Below are 18,718 nucleotides of genomic sequence, written 5' to 3'. Positions count from 1 at the left end.
GGCGCCCACTCACAACAGCAGCACAACGCCGGGGCGACGGTGCTCAGTGAATTACCGCAGAAGATAATGCAGCCAAATGTGCGATGTGGATCTAAATTAGGCAGGTGAAAAATGAGCAGCAGAAATACAACTCAGTGTTACTGTAATGATGAAACTATAACCACATTAATGGAACGGTGGTGTTGTCCATCAACCGTCAGCAAAAGCTCCACTGAGGGAAGGTGAATGATGGGGGTCTGAGTAGTTACGCTGATGATGGACCGACGCAGTCCCTTTCAATGTGAGACGACACGAAGAGTCGTGGATAATGTGCTGTCGGCCTGACCCCGACCGGGGACCAGCAGAGACGCCTGTTTACTGTAAACGGCCACGGTGGACCACAAAACACAACCTGCATGCAGATAAATCTAAATCTGAGAAGGGAGTGGTGGACACGGAGACAATAGAGATCGATGGAGAGTCGGAGGTCAGAACAGTCCAGCAAAGTTCAAGGAGCCCAAAGTTATCATCCTGAACCATCTTGTCATTAGGATGCATTCATTTCATGCAGAATTGCCCAAAGATTTGCAATAAATGAGTGTTTCTGCCTCTTGTTCTAAAACCACTTTGACGTAGAGCATTACTCAGTTGTGTTACGACCGTGTGCTGCAGGACTCCTGCAGCGATGCACACAGCTCCATTTCTCTGCTTTCTGCTCATTTGGGAATTTTCCAGATGTCAGACTTTGGAAGAGGCACAAGATTGATCCGTACAGAGATTAATCTGTGACTGATGTCCCTGCAGACCGGGAGCTGCAGGGACGCACAATGTCTCGCAGAGTTACCTTTGTCACAGTATCAACAAGTGTGGAATAGATATTGATCGATCCCGGCCTGATTATCAGATGATTTCTGAATATTCTGCAGCCTTACTCTGTATTCATCGTCACACATGAGGAAAAACAACATGCTTGTGACAAGACAGCTCCACAGTGACAAGCCTGGATCTGTCCAGTATTGAAGAGCGGAAGGTTCTTCCAGTACGGAGGCTCTCAGGAGAGCAGATACAACCAAGACTGTCCACGTACAGGTTGAGTCACTTTGCAGAAAGAAACAGCATCAAATCTGTAAAGTGACTGTGGTCAATGAAAAGGTTTGAATGCTCGTCCTTCCTGCCTCGACCTGCTCTTGATGTTGGACACCACAGATCAACTCCACACTGCAGCATCATGCCAAGTTTAAAAAGAGAGTGAGGATGAGCAAATTGTTTCATCTGAGACGTGAATCCAGGAAGATTCTTTGCAAAGAGAAAAATTAATGAGGGAAAACCGGCACCCACTGAGCATGTGACCACGAGTGGTTCAGAGATGATTCAGATCCAATTCAAGGCTGGAAGCCTCGTCGGGAGGGATCGTAGTAGAAGAGTAAAACATACTGTGACTGTTTTTGTGTTTTAATTATCGAGGAAGACTTGCCGTCCTACATCCACGCCACAGTTTTACTACGAATCATGAACATAACTGCGGCGTTGACTTTGCAGAGAAAACAAGACAACAGGGAGGAGGGAGGACATGCTGAGGAATAATTGTGCCTGAAGAGGCTGGTCCCCCCCGGCAGGGTTAAGGGCAGAGGAGGGCAGAGCGGAACCCCGTCACAGCTTCATGCTGACTCACGATGACAAACACTAATGAATAAGTGATTTATCAGGGACCTTCAGACGTAAATCTCCTGGAAAGCTGCGCTGGAAATACTGTGGTGGTGGTGCGGTTCAGCCGAAAGTAATCCTCCGCCCAAACCTCCGCATCCCTCCTGTCAATTATCTCCCAGCAGCATTTGCACCAAAACAGAGTCGTGCTGATTGGACGCAGCCCTGCATGCCTCGTCTTCATTACCTTCCTCCCTCCGGCTCTGATTAATGAGGCCGGCTGCAACCAGGGCGACGTCACGTCACGCTCCCACAGATCAAACCGTCAAACGCACCCTCCTCCAGGTGGAGCTGCAGCCCATTAGTCCCCGACACTTCATTTATGTACATATAAGAAAGACATGAAGGGTGAAGACCCGACAAATCAACACAATCAGTCAACACAATCAGTCAACACAACACAAAGCAGGGCAGGGCCTCATTTGCACTTCGTTTGTTTAGAATCGACTGTGCAGACGATTAAAAGCATGTGGGGCAGATCCAATGTGGAAATATGAAACTCAGAGTCCCTGAGAGGACTCTTGGTGCACTTTGCACCCTTTTGTTGTCGTATTGACAGAAAAACTAACTATTAAATTATCCGTATTTATTTTTTTCATATATCACATGAATAAATTCTCAAAGCTTTCAAACATTTAATCAATTTCAGAATTTTAAGTGCCAGTTTGTGTATTGGTTAATGTTTGTTATCTATTGTGAAACAATGGTGATTAAAAGTTTTGGATACCCTGATTAAATAAACGACCAATCCCAACAAAAGCCTCAAACTCCTACTTATTTATTTTTGGGAAAATGTTCCATTTCCAATAAATGAGAAAAATACATGTACTGACAATTAAAGGATGAAAACCTTGGAAATGACAGAATGTTTAGTAGTTTTGAGAAGGGGTAAAGTTGAAACAAATATACATGCATGTTGATTTATTGTGTGTGTGAATTCCTGCCGTTTAGACCAGATGAGATTAAACTGTTTATATAAGCCAAAATACAACTTCATCAACTTTGTGACTCCTATTAAATGTCATTCAGAGTCGAGTGTTGCTGGAATAACTGCAGCTTTAAGGCGTCTATCTGCAGTCGAGTAAAGTGAAGGCAGATTTTAATAAATGCACTGTTAGGTAGGATTGAAGGACGAGCTCCATTAACCGTTCTTCTACATTTTCTTTTTCTCCTTCAAGGATTGACGTGAAGGCTGACTGAGGCCACCAACAGCTGGGACTGTTGGAGCAGGACAGAAAGTGCTGTCACAGAGATTCAGAGCTCTTCTTTAGCGGGCGGATTCATGAGGAAAGCTGAGAAGGAGCTTGAATGGCAGGAACAATGCGCTCCCTCTGGACCGATTGCGCTCGGCAGACCAGCAGCCTGAAGCCCGACACTGCCGGAGCTGCAGCTTCCCTTTCAACACCAGCGGAGCTTTCAAATGAGGCGAGGCTGGACGAAGTCAGACGGAGGCGGGGCTCGGTTTGTGGAGAAAACACAGGTATTAGATACCCGACTGCTGTGTGGTTCCATCTGTTGGGAGCTGATTACTGAAGCACCTGAGGGATTCACTGAAAACAGCTGCTCCCTCCCGGAAGGCCTCTTCTCCTGGGAAAACGACCGATAGGTTGAATTAGCACGCTGCAGGGGGGTATTTGGAGACCTCTAGTGGCTGCAGGAGTTACTACATGTGGGGATAGATTGAAGTCAGCGCCAAGAACCAGTGGTTCCAACCTGCAGCGTGCACAAGAGCATCTGTGTGCTTTTCCAACAGAGTGAAGCTTGGAGCTGATGAAGACCACCCCGTGTGTCTCTGCTGTCCGAAAACTGAGGCTGCAGTCGACGCAGGACCGCCACAGCTCGTGGTCTAATAGCTAATAGCAAGCAGCCACTAGCACATATAGCTGATACTGTGGCTGGTGAGGGTGTGGACGCATGGCGAGGCGAGGCAGCGTCTCAGTGACAGAAGCGTCGTCAGCTCTTCCTCTGCTCCACAGCCCAGTATGATATTGACTCCACAGACAGGCGCTGACCTCGATTCACTCCGTGTTGCATATTCATGAGGCAATTTGGAGCGTTGCAGGAATCAGGCCATGACGAGGCAGTCTGCTCTGCATCCGTGAGCGACACTGCGCCCCTGCACAGGTGGAGGTTTACACACTGCAGCGGGACTGTGACGGCACGTTAAGAGAAAGTGCAGATCCATCCACATTCTACACCATTACAAATTGTCAAAGAACAGGAGGTCCATCCTCGCCAATGTTGGGCTGAAGGAAGGGTTTCAAGTCCACGGTCACCCACGGGCACACCAGGTTGTAAGAAGACACTTCACATCTGCTCTCGTATCAGTGTCCAGCTGTTGCCCACCACCGTCAGCCAATCAGCTGTTCGCCGTCCCGACACAAACAAACTGGAGACAGAAATCGATGGAAAACGCAGCCTTCATGATTCTTGGCCTCCTTATGCTCGTCATCTGATGCGTTGGCCTCTGGAGACCTGGAGGTGAGCCGAGTGACCTTGTTAACTCCGTTCACCTTGGCAGGACGGACAGAGTCTGTCTGCGGGGGTGAAGGAGTGTGAAACATGAGCAGGCTTTATTCCGTCTCTATCCGGTTATTGAAGCTCCCTAAAGCACTTTCTGAGTAAACTGAATGACGTCAACTTTGGGACGACCCACAGACGTATGAAAGAGCTGCTCGCTGCTCGTACGGCCAATCCCATGGAGCTTCCTTTTAGCATTCAGCTAAACTTACACCATTCACAATAAAGTTGCACTTTTGACAATATATCTGATGTCTGCAGGCATTTGTAAATGCATTGAGAAAAAAAAAAATCTTAAATCGAATCAAAACTCAAATTTTTGTTTTAAATAATCTTTTCTTTATTTATGTTTTTGGAAGTTTTAGAAGAAAACAAAAGATAATAAAATTGTTTGGCGTCACTGTAAAGTTTTGGTGAACCACAGAGCAGAGAGGCAGTATTACACGTTACATGGGTAACAATATAAATAGCTAAAAAGATGTGGTCTGGTGCTGGCGTATTCCTCAATATGTAGAAAAAGCAATATCTCAATGTTCCGACAGCATCGCAGCATATCTGGAACCACAACACCTGTAATCTGAGCAGGTTCACGTCAACACAGTCCTCATATTTAATATCCCAGCTGGATTCCTCATGTTCCCTGAAAACGTCATGTAATAACGCCATATCTTGTTCTTATTGTTCTGGTGTGTACCGATAAGCAGAAACTCTGCGCTTGGATAACTTGTAGAATGCAGAATGAAACGCAAACCTCATATCGACGGCGCTGTAGCTGCAGATCACAAACCTCTCCGCCTTTTGTCCTTCAACCTGCACAGACTGCATTTTAAAGTTCCTTTGCAAATAAACATGATTTGTTGTATCAAGCCAAACTTTTCATTTTCCAGCTCGGGAAATGCATTATCAGACAGGAGCATGCCTGGAATGTAAAACTGCCCCTCTGTGCACAAACCTGCACGGTACATATATTTACAGGCACAACAGCTTTAAAATGTGATTCAGAAGACAACAGCAGCCCGTGGAGCAATTACAGTCAGAGCAGTATCTGTTCAAACACCTTCTACTGCCGTCCACTGCAGGATTACTGCCGTTTGGTCACCAACACGGTGGTAAAACTTCGGAAAAGCAAAGTCATCGAGAAGGTGACGGTGTGAGAAAGATATGAGGAGGGAATCAGAGTATTTACTGCACACTGTCCTGTAAGGAGATTGTTAAAAAGGGTCACGGTCTGCAGCACAAAAGACGACTTTCAGTTAAATCAACGTGCGTCACACCGAATTAGACCAATACAAAGTGATGTTCAGGAGGAAGCAGGTTCTGAAGCCTCGTTGGCCTGAAATTACAAACAGGAAAAATATTCTGTTTTTAAATAATCCAGTACAGATCCTGAGTCCTAGTAGGGCCTCGACAGCACATCTGGATTCACACGATTCCTTTTTACTTAGTTTCCAGAGTGAAACACATTTACTGCTTTCATGGAGATATGAAGAGACGTTTTAGTAAAATATCCTGAGGTCTGGGTTTGGTCAATGTTGTGAAATAATCATAATAATAAATCATTAACTCAATTTCAATGCTCATGAATTGACTGCTAGAGGAAAACATGTTTATGTATACTGTAATCCTTGTCATTTCTGTTTTTACACGGAGTTCTCAGATTCTATTTCTGTTCCTTTATTGGAGTCCTGTTTGGACTGGGGACTCAGTGCCGCCTACAAACACTGTGCAACGTTCAAAACCAAGATACACCAGGGGTGGCCAACCTGTGTGGCTCTTCTACCGGGGTTATAGCCGACCAATAAAACAAACCAAAAAAAAACCCAGAGTCTCTTGCATTAAAGTCGTGGACTCCACCACGAGACTACCAGTGATGAACAGAAGTCTTATAAAGGTTTTTGTGTAACTCCGTTTAAATTACCGAATTACCCAAAAGTACCCGATCAGTGGCTCTTGGTCTGTGACTGGTTTTTACACCATTAGTCTTTCTACCATAAAGATTTACTGTATTTAACGAAACTGTAGTTTATGTTGCATTTATAAGCGTCAAAAACTAGAATTAAGAACTGCTGAGACTTTATCGTTTAGCCATTATAGCTGAGCTCGAGCTGTTTTGACTGATGTCTCCAATATCGCGGTGCTAACTACTTTAGCCTTCGTCCCCACTGTCGTCATACCTGTTGAAGATATAGGAACCATTCTGCCATTTGGAAGATATACCTATGTTATATCCTTTAGCCGTGTTAGCCCCGCCCCCCACCCCCACCAGAAGTATTAGCCATCCTAGTTCTTTCAGTTCTTCAGCAGTTGGAACCTTTTTACCTTCCGGTTGCTCCGTGACATTTTAGGAGGCGATGCAGACTTCAGCTGACAAACTACTGAGCCATGCTTTTATCCCAGCGTCACATTTGTCTCCTCAAAGAAGGAGATAAAAGCCACATTGAAAAAATGTTTTATTCACAGGTAGTTTTGCGAGGACTGAAGCTCTGCAGGAGCTGCGGGTTGTAGACGCCTGCCTGAAGCCGTCATTGTGCCTCAAGTGAACCGAACCTTCAGAACGGAGGTACAGCCCGTCTAGACAGAACATTGTTCCAGGTGGGGGGAGAGTTTGCTGGTTCAAAGTCAAACATGCACAGAAGTCCACACAGGGAGGGAAGAGAAAGCAAACTTTTAAACCAGCCTCTCCTCTTTCATCCCATCGTGCTGAGTTCAAACTGAATGTGCAGCCGCACCTGAACGCCTGCTGCGTGCCGAGGATGAGGAGGGTGAGGCTGATGGATTGTTTGTTTCAGAGATAGGAGACCCACTGAGAAGAAGGGTTTTTTTGTTTTTTATTCTAAAGGCTGTCAGAACAAAGACGCCTTTCACCTCAAGTTACAGGTCAAGCCTCTGCAGGCTGCAGCTGCTGTGTCATGGACTTTCTGGAAGAATCTGGTGATCCGACACGATATAGGACAATACTACCCAATGAACTAGGTGATTGAAGGAATACAGGGGAGCTTACAAGCAAATCTAAAAATATTGAACTTCACAGGTAAAACTCCATCCAGTGTTTGGATCGGCAACCTGTGGCTCTACAGCCTCGTGTCTTCTGCCCCTCTATACGGTTTCCACTAAATAACATGTTAATCCACTTTTACTTTGTTTTCAAATGTGACGTTTAAATAAAAGAGCGGTTCAAGAGTCTGAAAACAGTCTCTTCCTGTTGCAACAGCAAACAGTGTTCTGACACCAGAAGGCTCTTAATCCCATCAGATTGTTTGCCTGAGCTGCCAAACAGGACATGGGAAAGAAAAGAAATAGTTTGAAAACTGAAACGTGAACCACGTCGTAACGCCTAACCTGAAGCTGCCTGTCGCTTCAATGTAGAGATGTGTCGACGTTTCAATTAAACCAAAATAAAAGTTTAATTCTTTATGAAAACACTTGTTTACGTTCATCGCTAATGATGCTGCTTCGCCCGTATTGTTTGATCTGTGAAAAGAATAAAGCAAAACCAGCTAAAAACAGAAAAAACTGCTGAAAGATAAGTTAAAAAGCTGTTGAAACTGAGCATAGAACTGCTAAAAAAGAAAAATGGCTTGAACCATCTAAAAACAGTTTAAAACGTCTTCATCGGCTGAAATGGTTAAAAATATCTAAAAACAGGAATAAAATGTAAGTACACTCATTTTATTTGGTGAAAAGTGGGAAAAAGGGTCTCTTTCACCAAATTATATGAACTGTAATGTTCTTTATTTGTTTGGATGGTCGTGCAACTTATAAAAAAATAAACCAGTACATACCACGTGTGGCCACCAGATGTCACTGTGTGACAACAGAAAGCTGTTACCGTACCTCCATTATCACTGGATTATCAAATGTGCAGCAGACAGAGTTCAGTGTCTGAGATGGAAAAATAAATGTGACTTGTACCAGTGTGATTTCTCTTTGTTTTCATACTTTAGTTCAGAAAATAGAGAAACCATAAGGCAGCAGACGCTGATGGAGTTTCTGGGACTTTCTCCTCCCATTAAATGTCGTATTGAACTGTTCAAGTCTCAGTGTTTCATTCAGCCTGCCTCAAATATGCTGCAATGTCAACGTACAGATCAATCTGAAGCTCTATCAGTGGACACTCTGAAACATCAGGACATGGGTTCCGTTTTCCTCCAGAAAAAAAAAACATGAAACCGTCTCACAAAAATACGAAAACAGACCATACCACCACTGGTTAACTGGAAACGATTTGTTCTGAATGTCTCAGGAGGTTTCAGCTCAGTCAGTCACAACAACTTGAAATATTCCACTTTATGTGAAATATTTGCCAAGCAGGAGGAAGTGAAGATCATTTTCTGGCCCATTTCAAATATTGACGGGCGTCTTCTCTGCGCCTGATAGGTGAGGCCGACACTAATGCACCCCGACAACATGACACCCATCAACCTAATTCCAGGAATGGAGCAGAGGAAGTGGAAAGCGGGTGTTCAATGAACCGACCTGCTAGACAGCTCCGCTGTAGGGCCTCGGTGTATAACCCCACCACCCCCCACCCCCCTCCAGGGGTCGGGGGCAGAGGGAACACTGAAGGAAGGGCTCCTTTAAATGCCAACAAATGATGTTCAACCAAACAAGTGGGAGTTTAAAGTTTAACCGGTCTTATCTTCCACAGGGTCTGAGACCTTTCACCACCAGAGGAGCCTCTTTACAGCAAATACAGTTCATCTGCACTCAGAAAGGAGAGAACGCAGCTTTAAAACAGAATTAGGAAGGTTGTTCTTTCTCAAAGGACTTGGATTATATTTATTCGAGTGCTTTCATTACAGGGATCGCGACATGTTTTACCAGACACTGGTCCAGTTATCGTGCAGTTTTTACTGGACCGAAGTAAAGTTTGACGAGAATATTTAACTACTCCCCAAGTTATTGTTTATTTGCAAAACAATGAAGAATAAGGCAGGTTTATGGTAACATAAAGTTTATTAACATCACAAACTGTCAAAACAGATGTGAAACATAATGTCAACATAACGTGAAAAAAAGAACAAGAAAAATCACAATAAACACAAAATACTTCAGCGGTCAACAACTTATCGGACTATAATTCACAAACGACTCGTGCAAATCACCACACAGGAACTGCCGAGTCATGTGACGTGACGTCACCATACAAAATGGCGGCGCCCATCGATATGAAAGACGGAGGTGATCCTTCAGAGTGATAAATGAAAAATTCAGACACAAGACCAGTTTTAAGAGGATATCAACTGGACCACGGGAATGTCTATCGGTAATGACCAACTGTCTGACGTATTTCGCGATCACCATCATTATATTAAGAGTTCAGAAGATTCATTCAGAAATCTTCTACCAGTTCCTATTTTTAGACCTTTCAGCCATTTTTTAAACTGTTTGACATTTTATTTCCAGCTGATTCAGCAGTTTAACATTTTAATGGCTGACTTTGTTTACCCGTTTTACTTTATTATCCACTTCTTTTTAGAGATTTCTACCAATTCAACAACTTCTATCTAGTTTGAGCTGTTTTACTTTGAGTTTTATAGATAATTAATCAGTTTTAGCAGGTTGACTTGTTGTTTTCACTGTTCACTCTTTCATTTAGTTTCTTTCCACCAATCAAACAAACGACTGAAGGTGTTTCGTCGCCAGTAAAAGCAATTGAACGAAACCCTTTATTCTTCTTCCTTTATCGCTCCTTGTTTTTATGTATGCAGCGTGAGCTTTCCCAGGTTGGAAACGATCGAATTTTCTAAACGAGTTGAGGCGTTTTTCACCTCGAGCTACAAGATAAGACTCAGAACGAGAATTAAAATGTTTATTTCCCGGCGTTTTGTTGTGACCTGCAGGGAACCACTGGAGCGGGGCTGAGGAGCCACAGACACTCCGAACACAACGCCGCCGCTCTGGACCGCAACATAGAGCCAGCTAACCTGCAGGGATGAAGGGAACGCAGGAGAGGGTTTGTTGGCGTTGGTCGTGTCTGGAGCCTCGGGGGTGTTGGGTGTCGCCCTGCAGCGAGGGGGGAGGGCCACGTGTGACAAAGGTCATCGGCTGGGCATGAACCCACAGGCGCTTTTTTTAACAGGCCTGTTAATTATTGACGGCGAGGCTTTTAAAAGGGAACCTGGAACACCTGCCTGAGCCCGTCACCGCAGAAGACTTCACCCTCATCACATCCTCCACGCTTCAATCCACCCTCATGGGAAAAAGACTTCATTAACATGAGCGACTCGTTTTTCGATTAATCGACCGATTTAAACGACCGATTAAAAAAAATTGTTGCTATTTCATTTGTGTTCATTTTATTTTGAAAGCAAGCTTTCCCACTAAACCTGTACACCAGGTTTGGGATGATATTCGCCGTCACAGCCGTGCCGTCGTCTCGTAATATGAGAACTAATATTCCAACGTTCTACCATTGACACTGGACAAAATATTTGTTGTACAAACAGAGCGTAGTTTTTAACTCTGGGTGTTGAACTTAGGTGATTTAATACCTGCCTTAATAATCACTTCATACCCAGGGTTAGGATAAAGCGAGGAAAATAACAGTAAATAACTACATACAATACAAAGTACAAAAAAAAGGTCAAAAATATTTTTGGAATATAAACTAAAAAAAATGGAAAATGATAGAGGGGGTTGAAATTAAGAGCTACAGAATGTAGTTATGTGTTCACATAACCAGATAGACCGCCACGCTGGACCGCCAGGCTTCATGACGGTTTGTGTATTCTGACAGAAGCTGAACAGAGCAGCCGTCACTCTGTGTCTCTGTCACGTCCATGTTTGGTTCATCGCTTCCTTTTTGACAAATACTGACCACTGCAGACATGAAACACATTTTAGAAGTCTAGAAATCACAATTTAGCCTGAATCAAAGTCTTTTCAAACGTCACATTTGTCCTTCTCTCTTCTAGCACCAAACAGTCCATCAGAACGAGCAGCTCCCTGTCGGATCAGAACCTCTTGATCAAGTAACCCAAGACGTTCGTCTGGTTTCCACGATCAGGGAGTCTGTTGGAGGAACTGGAACTCCAGTGACTTCTCTGTTTCTTTGTTTCTGTTATTCTTTTGTGAGTTTTGAAGTACTGACAAATAAAATACCATCTTACCAGCACGCACATTAATGCAATGTGAATGAATAGAGGCGTTCCTGAGGTCAACAGGCTCCAGTTCTACTTTCTGTCTCTTCTATTAAATCCTCTTTATTCCTAATATAGTACAACTTAACAACACGATATTGCTGTATATGGTATTTCAGGGTTATTGTACTCTGCTGCGGGGTACATCAGGAAACAATCGTTTTCCTCCTTGATGATGGAATAAGAAGCTTTTCCTTCAGACATTCTTTAATACCTTTGTTAAGTGATTTTATTTTAAGTTAATCACGATGACCTGGAGTTACTGTGCACTCTCACTTTGTTTTACCACAACTTTGCTCTAAACTGATTCACGCTGCTAGAAAATCCTCTCACTGTTTTCATTGGGTGTGTTCCTTTAACAAGCCCGGCTTCCTCTTCTCATGAACCCTTGACAAAGAGTTCCCAGGATAAACACAATGTAAAGACGGTTCCTTATCCAAAATATTTCACTTTATGTTTAATTTATCTCCTTTACTGAGGGTTTCTTCCCCCTTTGGCTCCGTTCTTTATACGACCATGGTCAGCTTTCCGCCTTCAAGGATCAATGAAGCTTCAAAATGTGAAAAGAAGCCGAGGAATGACATCGTTTGGCGTCTCTGCATGTGCTTCAAGAACAACAGCAGGAGAGAGAGGAGGTAAACAGCGGACAGAAAAATCTGCTTTCACTGCCTCGCTGGAACAATCTGTTGAGTTTCTGCACTTTGGGTAAGACGGCAGGTTTAAAGTCTCCAAAGTACTTTTAATGCAACTTGCCGCCAGAAAAGTCCTGAATGAGGTCTCTGCTTCTTCTTTTCTGTGTGGATCAGATCTCATTCTGCTCGGCAGGGCCATTGTGGAAACACCCTGGCAACTGGCTAATCAGCGCCTGTGTCAAAGCCAGGATTGTTTACGGGGGAATGGAATCTCCTCTGGGAATGTCCCGGCATCCTCAGAGGGCCGCGGCGGCGGCGGCTCACCAGAGGCCTGCAGCTCTTTACGCACTCCAAACGAAGAGCCTGCAGACCTGCAGAGGAGAGGTGGGGGATGCATTATGCATCATTAACGGATACGCGGGGAGGAAGAACAAACGGCCGCCCGGCCCCGCCCACAGTGCGTCAGTGTGGAAGGCCCGGAGGTCGGAGGTCACGTCTGGCTCGGTGCGTGGCTGCTAAAGGCCGGGACAAACAAGGAGACCTTTGAGAGTGCCGGAGGTTTCATGTACATAACAAGACGACAAAAGGAGGCGGCTGGTTGCGTAACAGGAGAACGAGGACAGTCGCTGCTGCTCACCGCTTTCAATTCGCTTTGATTTGAGCCAAATTCATGATTGCAGCTCCAAACAGAAAAGGACCGACTGAAGGATGATTGTTGGGGTTATGTGAGTGTATATCTACAAGCTGTGTCGTTTATTCTTATTCAAATCAGATTCAAACTGTTAATTAACATTAGAATTGTAATTGATACACAATATGTAATTACAGTCTAATATAATAGCAGGTAGTTTGTAATTGAGCAGAAAGTGATGCTACTTTTTGATCAATAATAAGTTTTATAGGCTTCATGCTCAGAGAGTTTTTAGAGAAATCACTCAAGCTTCATAGAAAACAGATAAAACGCAAGCTTACATGGGGGTAAGGCTGACCAGAAAATATCAATTTAATCAATTTATCGATTTTGTAGCTGAAAACAAATCTTGTTTAGCAAATTTGAGTTTTTCCCCATTTTCCTGGTTCCGTTCTACCATTCCTTGTGAGTTTCCATAGTTGCTGTTGCACCTGGTTAAAGCTTGAATTTATTTGAATGACGGCGCCTCAGTGACTCTTTTGGGGGGATTGTTTATTTGCATTTTAGCTCAGAGGACAATCACAGCAATAAAGTTGCACTTTTGACAATATATCTGATGTCTGCAGTCATTTAAGTACATTAAGAAAATACCCGCTGCACAGGAAGCATGGAGGCACAATCAGAAACTTTATCAACACAAGTGATTAACTTCCACAGGAAACGGTAAAACTTCTAAATGTCACCATGAACAGTGTTCAAAGCTCCGAGAAGCTGAACATTAAACACACTGAAGGAGTAATTCAATGACAATTTATAATATACGACTTTCTGTAAAACTGTCCATATTCAGTTTCACTATACACACCACTGTTTAACGTCCTCCGGCTAAAAAGTAAAGACATCCTATACGAATCATTTCAGACATTCATGGTCCGAATCGAAAAACTACTTTACCTTCTGCTTATATAAAACCTGCTATATTACCTATTGGAGCGCGATCAGTGTTTCACTTCAAAGCCAATAATATCCAGCAGCAGTATTATGCTGATGAAGTCACACATTCCCCCCCCACCGGACCTGTGACTCAGCAGGAGTTGCAAGTCATTGAGCCGGGCTGGCCGCGGTCCAGACGTCCTGAAGCCCCCTCGTACACATCGGATCAACTCTGTCTGCATCAACTGATAAATGGAAAGAAATTTACTGGACTGATAGAAAAAAAAAAAACTAAACTAAAGAGTCAGCACTTTTCAAATGAGGCTGTTTAAAGGATTTTTCCAAAGGGGAATATACTTCCTCCTTAACGAAACGGTTTGAGATTATTTTTGCTGACTTTGCGATTGGTCCCTGCAGCAGTTAAGACTGCTAATGCTCCATTCATGCTGCATGCAGACGGTAACGGAAGTTGTTGCCCTTCACTGTGAGCCACAGAAACGATTTGTGTTATTGCACGGCGTGACGTACATGCACACAAACATCCATCAGTCATGTACGTCAGACCAGTGTTTTCCTAGTTGCCCGAGCTTTAGGAGAGCAGTGGAGCAACAGCCACAGGAGACACGACTAATCCTGCAGGTACCACAGGGACGCAATCTGAAATCTACCGGCTCCCATCGGTGGCACCACGGAGCAGGACTTCTTCTTTCAGCTGCAGCGGGGGTGGAGGGGCATCAGACGTTTTAACTCGTCTGTCAAGAGTCTGAATCGCCCCGCAGTCGGGCATTTCAGCCTGTGATGAAGAGCTAGTGTGGCCGGTCCTGACGCAGTAAACACCTGGAACAATGGCCTCCACAGTCGTGCTTATGAAAGCATGTTGGATATGAATATGAATGCTGCTCTGATATGAGGGGGGTGGGGGGGCAGTGTTTAGTCAGACTAAATAATCCAAAATGTGTCAGTTGATGAGTCATTTATAATCTCTATTCTTTTACATTATCATCTGGCTGTGAAACTTTCTCCTCAGCCTGAATGAAATCAACAAAAGGACAATAAAAAATTAATCATCGGCCTTTGTTGCTCCGTCAGCCGAAGCACAGGACTCTCCTCACAATTACTGCATCATTCTGGAAAGAAAACCCTAAAATAAAAGCCTCCTAGTCCTCTGTGAATGGAGCAAATCCAAGTAGGTGACCTTAAATTACCCACAATTCAGCTGTCGACAAAAGGGACCGCATGTCATCAACTTTCTGCCCCAGCAGAGCTTTGAGGGGAGCGCACACACACACACACACACACACACGCACACACACGCACACGCACACGCACGCACACGATGGTGGAATGAAGCAGGCGTGTTCTGCCTCAGAATATCAGATTTCACAGGAAGCATCACGTTTCTACTCGCTGTATGAGAACAGGTTTGTCCACTGCTGCTGCCAAAATAACAGACATTTACCAAAACGTGCACAAAGAGTCGGATAATATTACAACCTAATTGAGAACATGAATAACCACCAATCAAATGTCCTCACAGTGTGGCTCTGGTGGACGGTGCTCCTGATCCAGGCGATCAGGGCTCTGTGGTGCAGGCGAGGTGAAGCGTGGCCGTATGATCAGATCATTTCAGGAGATCCTGCTGCATCTGACAGAAAATGGTTCTTCATAGTGTAGGAAACAGTGCGGTGGATTCCAGCGTCCTGGAGCAGACTCACAACTGGTGGGGCAGCATTTGCATCACTTGGGAGTATTCTGTGGACATATTTACTTTATTTAAATTCATTAGATTAAAAGTTAGATTGAGTTTATTCTGGATGCTACAATAACCAATTTGTGTTTTTCATTATACAAACTGTCAAACAGCCACTCAGACAGACGTCATCTCCAAAAAAACCAACGTGGTTTGTCACAAAGTTGATGTAGAAAACAAGAAGAAGGCAGCATGGAGGCTGCGTCAGAAAGAAACCGACATATTTAATCACTCCACTGGATCAACGCACATTTCTAACCAGCATCACACAACAGCTGCTGCCACACGAGGACCGTCGTTTACCCAGAGACACACAGTCATCCTGCCCCGCCCGACTCCTCTGCAACATGCTTCCACTTATTCCCCCTGGAGGGAGAGACTTCAGGGAGTTCACCAGTCATGGTGAACATTAGTGGTGTGCAACACTGCAAGATTTGGTATCGAGCCCATACCGAGTAAATACAGGGCCAGTATCGCCGATACCGATCCGATACCGATACTTTTAAATATTCAAGGGTAAAATTCCCAGGAATATATCATCAATTTGCTAAATGTTGATGCATTTTCATGACCTATAAATGTTTTTATGATTTTCCTCTTTGGTTTATTAAATAGTTCAAACCTAGAACACAAATTGGAAAAAGTTTATAGGTAAACAGAAAAGTTTTGTTCAAACAACAAGAACAAAAACATTGTAATGTCTGGATGTTTTATCTTAAATAACCAAAGTGTACAAAACTATCACTCCAGAACAAATTAGAACAAATTATTATTTCAGAGTCTTCAGGATGAAGCCGCATGGAGAGAAACTTAAAGTATTGATCTCATTGCACTGGTATCGTTCGATATCGATACCAGCGTACTTATCGGTATTAGGATCGAGCCGCCCATCACTAATGAACATAAACACACTGCGCTTAATTAAACTGACTGATTTCGCAGCTTCTAGTCCACAACCACCATGAACAGCCCAATCCTGAGGAGCTTCAATGAGAAAAAACACTTTGCATTCACATTATCAATATTTTTGTCATTATTTCCACGTCACTATTAATAATCTCTTCTCCTCTTGCGTACAAGTCGTTTGGTACCGGGAATTTATCCACAAAAAAAAAAAGTAAAATCAATGTGAATCAGAGCAACAGCTCCAGAAAACATGCAGTTGGTTGTTTGATGCACACACACACACACACTGTAACCCCCCCCCCACTGCACTGAACCGTGACTCGGACAGAAAACCTGTAACGAAGCGTGGCTTGTAAACGGCTCCACTCTGATCAGGACGCCAGCAGGAATGAGTTTCACAGGCGTGTTGCAACAGCTAATTAATCACTCTGACCAGGAAACGGGGGAGATGATGATTAGACAACTCACACTCCTGGGAAGGTTTGGGGGGGGGGGGGGGGGGGGAGCCTCCGGAGCCAAGCACTTTGGTGTGCACACCACTGCACGTCAGCAGTTGGTTAGCCTAGTTAAACAAGGATTAAAGCGCCTTGTGCACTTCTGACGAGATCGTAATCTAATACCGGGAGGGAAGCATCAGAGAGCCATGTGAACTGTGGATCAGATAACCTTCTGGGGGGGGGGGGGGGGGCTGATGGACGACGTCTCATTTAGGATTCAAAAGTTTCAAACGGAAATGCTTCAAAAAGGGAAAAGCAGGGAGAGAGAAATATAGTTTAAATGCTCATTTCATGCTTAGATTGCAGGTAAACTGAATTATGGCCATATTATTTGAAGTATTCCCCCCAGAATTGCCACAATACAGAATTCTTAATGCTTGAATCCAATAATTATCACAATGTCTTGTGTCCTACTCCCTCCAGGCCTGAAAGCTCATTTTGGCTTTTTATTGTAAAAAAAGAAGAAATTAGACCGTTGATTGTGGCTTCAAACCACTTTTATGATCAGATATGACAAACTACTTACAATGAAACTTCTGAGGCAAGTTCAGAAAAACACCATCACTACAATAAAAGTTCAACACACTCGCATTAAAACTACTAGTGCTTTCACACAATCTACACTCAACTCAAAATAGAATTTTAATGCATCAGTTAGAGCTTTCATGTCTTTGGTGAAGGGGGGGGGTTACAATTAATTAAAATATAAGCGAGGAGGCTGTTGAGATTCCCTATAGATATATTAGGTCTTAAACCCAGGATCGCAGCTGTCTAAATACATCATTTGGTGTGTTGTAATATCAGCACAGGTGCTTCCCGTTTGGTCCCCCCCCCCCATAATCTGATTGGCCAGTCCACTTGCCCCTACATTGTGATTGGTTTTAAGAGATGTCAATCACTGAGTAACTCTTCCACCTATTATATAGATTATTTATAACATTATTAACACTGTACCTTGCACTTCAGCAGCCTCTAAAACTCAAAATAGTTGAAGACTGAGAATAAATTATTCATATGGATTTGAATGCACAATATGTTTAAGGAACATCAATTTAAAATAAAAAAAAAGCAAAATTTGGGCTATTTTCCTTGCGTCTTTGTTGTTTGTTTGTTTTTATTAGTCGACAAGTCCTAAATGGAAATGTATTCAACAGAGGAATTAGAAGCCTGGATCATCCCTCACTTAGTATTATCCTTGACAAGTTCCGTTGGCACCACTAACTTTATAATCTAATCCATTGGAAAATAGTTCAATAAGCATCTAAACTATAAATGTTTCACAGCCGATAGATTGTAAAGATCCAATCAGGTACAGGACATCATGATAAAACACACAGTGGAACAGAGGAGCGGATTCTAGGAGCAGAAAAGGAAAAATTATCCTTTTTCTGAATGAAATTCTGCGCGCGGGTCTGCCGTCACACACATGCACGCGCACGCGCACGCACACAGACTCACTCACACACGCACACACGTGCTTTCTATACCGTTTACTGGCAAACTAACGCGAAAGCTGCGCGGCCACCTAGCATGGGTGTGCTAAGAGTACCTGGGGGGGTCGGCGACCGGGAGCCTGCCGGGTCTTCCGGGGGTCGGCGGCCGGGGGTCGGCGGTCTCTGCCCGGCTGGTGGATGAGCTTCAGCTCTCGCTGTCTCCGTCTGGCGCTTGGCGGCGGTAAAATCTCCGTCTCATCACAGCTTCCCCACGCAGAAGTACCGTGAGCGGGGGTCTGGAGCCTCTCCGGCCGGAGGGAGGAAAAGCGCGCCACCGGCCGAGACGGGGTTCACCCCGCACACACACACACACACACACACACACACACACACACACACACACACACACACACACACACACACACACACACACACACACACACAAAACCAAACCCGTCCCCCCCCCCCCACCGGGACGACACGGAGCCCGGGCAGCGCTTTCACTCACTCTGCCGCTCCTCCGGGGACAAGATACTCTCTCCCGCCTCCCAACAAATATCTCCACTGCCTCGGAACAAAAGTATGTTTTTT

General features: G+C 44.2%; 1 protein-coding gene across 2 annotated transcripts in view; it reads right to left on the bottom strand.

Moving 5' to 3' along the window:
- Positions 1-18,718, bottom strand: part of arhgap32b (Rho GTPase activating protein 32b) — a 110,899-nt gene extending 92,181 nt beyond the window's left edge. For both annotated transcript variants that reach the window (XM_080483045.1, XM_080483046.1), the window contains exon 1: positions 18,636-18,718. The gene's annotated coding sequence lies outside the window, so the exon portion shown is untranslated. The remainder of the gene's footprint in view (positions 1-18,635) is intronic.

The sequence above is a fragment of the Lipophrys pholis genome (genome assembly GCF_963383615.2).
Source record: "Lipophrys pholis genome assembly, chromosome: 16".
Lineage (NCBI taxonomy): Eukaryota > Metazoa > Chordata > Actinopteri > Blenniiformes > Blenniidae > Lipophrys > Lipophrys pholis.
The sequence above is the reverse complement of the archived record's forward strand: the minus strand, read 5'-3'. Positions and strand labels throughout refer to the sequence as shown.